At 41.1% G+C, this 1,780-nt stretch overlaps 1 pseudogene across 1 annotated transcript; it reads right to left on the reverse strand.

Annotated features, from left to right (window-relative positions):
• Window positions 1-655: 655 nt before the first annotated feature.
• On the reverse strand, window positions 656-1,284 carry LOC108296833 (annotated as a pseudogene). Its single transcript, XR_001821994.2, has one exon. The product of XR_001821994.2 is annotated as an endothelial differentiation-related factor 1-like (transcript).
• Between the last annotated feature and the right edge of the window lie 496 nt (window positions 1,285-1,780).

The raw sequence follows: 1,780 nt of genomic DNA on the forward strand, positions 1-1,780 counted from the left end.
AAAAATGGCCTGAAACTATTTATTTTTCATTTTAGAAATACTATTGCAATATAGACAGAACATAAACTCAGTACTTAACAGAAAATTAATATCATTTTAATGTCCTGTTATGATGATTTCTATTCTCCATCGCTTTTGCATTTTTGAATACTTTGGAATAGACTTTCCATAAAATCAAGTCCTCAATCTGATTCTAAAAACTATCCAAAGAACCAACCAGCATAATATAATAGCACAGATGTGACAGTACAATTTTTTTGTACAGTTTTTTTAAGTTATGAAAAGAAGGCCAAAATCACTGAAAAGAGGCAAAAATCATACTATTTTAGTTTCAAATAGCTGATTTTTCTTTTTTTTCTTTTTCTTTTTTGATTTAGACAAAAGTTCCCACTCCATCAATAGTTGATTTTTACTACAATTCAGGAAGAAAGCTAGTTCTAAAATTCCTGATCGTTGAAATAGCTACATTTTATGCTTAAACATTAACATATATTACTAAAAGTTACAAAGAGCTGGTTAACATGTAAAATTTACAGATATAATCTTTCTGATTTGTTTCTTCTTTATCAAGAAATCCTCATGCTACCTAGGCAGCCGCATTGCTAAATGGAAACAGTATAAGTTTTTTTACATCTTTTTTTTTTTTTTTTTTTTTTTTTTTTTGCAAGGTTTTGTTTGTTTGACAGCAGGAATGGGCTGGGGAGGCCCCCAAAAGCTGGACCCCTTGTTCCGCTCGGCCCGTGAGGAGACCCACAGCGGTGCTGGCGGCCAAGGGGAACCCACAGAACGAGATCAGCTGGAGCGCACTGATTTCGAGGCTTTGTGTTCATTTCGCCCTAGGCCCCTTCTCGATGGGCTTTCCAATGTCCTTCGCCCGGAGCTTGAGGCCGATGGCCTGCTCAATTTTGCCCAGCACCTGGTTATTGGGGATGGCCCGTCCACTCTCACAGTCCGCGATCACCTGTGGCTTCTCATTGATTTTCGTGGCCAGGCCCTTCTGAGTGAGCCCCTTGCTGGATCACTTTGCCCACCTCCAGGGTCACCCTGTCATGGTGCAGCTCCTGCGTCTCCCGGTCCAGCTTGGCTGTGTTCTTGGTGATAGAATGCTGTTTGTACTGGCTAGCAGCCCATTTCTTGGAAGTCTCTACATCTTCGCCTCGTCTCTGTGCTGCTAAGATATAGCCTGCTTGGACTTGGCCTGGGCGGCCGTAGCGCCCTTCTTGCGCAGCACCGTCACCGTGTCCCAGTCTCTCTCGTCCATGGCGGGCGAAGGCAGGCGTCCCTCCGGCGGCTCAGCGGTAGCTGCTACCGGTCTTTATACATCTTCACCCTCTATTCCTAGCAGACTGAAGACCTTGTTGCTACAGTGCTTATTTAAGAGAAATATTTCTGGTTAGAAATGGTGTAATAAAGTCCATCTTTAACTCTCCTCTGCTTGCAAATCATTTCAAAAAACACAATAAAGGTGAAAAACAGAAAAAGTGACTTTTTATGAGAGTAAAAGATACAAAATATTCAGGATCACAAACAGTGGAAGCCATACAGGGCTGTGAAAGAAGACAGAGAAAATAACTCTGGCTGCAAATTCTAATATTCAGGAAAAATCAGTTCTCCATGGAAGGAGAAACCAGAAGTCCAAGCCAAATATTTCTTGTTGTCAATAATGAGAAAGTCTGCTATGGACTCATGGTACCAGCTTCTCTGCAACCAGTGTAAATTCAACAATAATAGAAAATGGTATTGAATGAGAAATCACAGAGACAGCCATATTTGTAAGAAC

Source organism: Cebus imitator, unplaced genomic scaffold (assembly GCF_001604975.1).
Source record: "Cebus imitator isolate Cc_AM_T3 unplaced genomic scaffold, Cebus_imitator-1.0 Scaffold743, whole genome shotgun sequence".
In the NCBI taxonomy this organism is placed as follows: Eukaryota; Metazoa; Chordata; class Mammalia; order Primates; family Cebidae; genus Cebus; species Cebus imitator.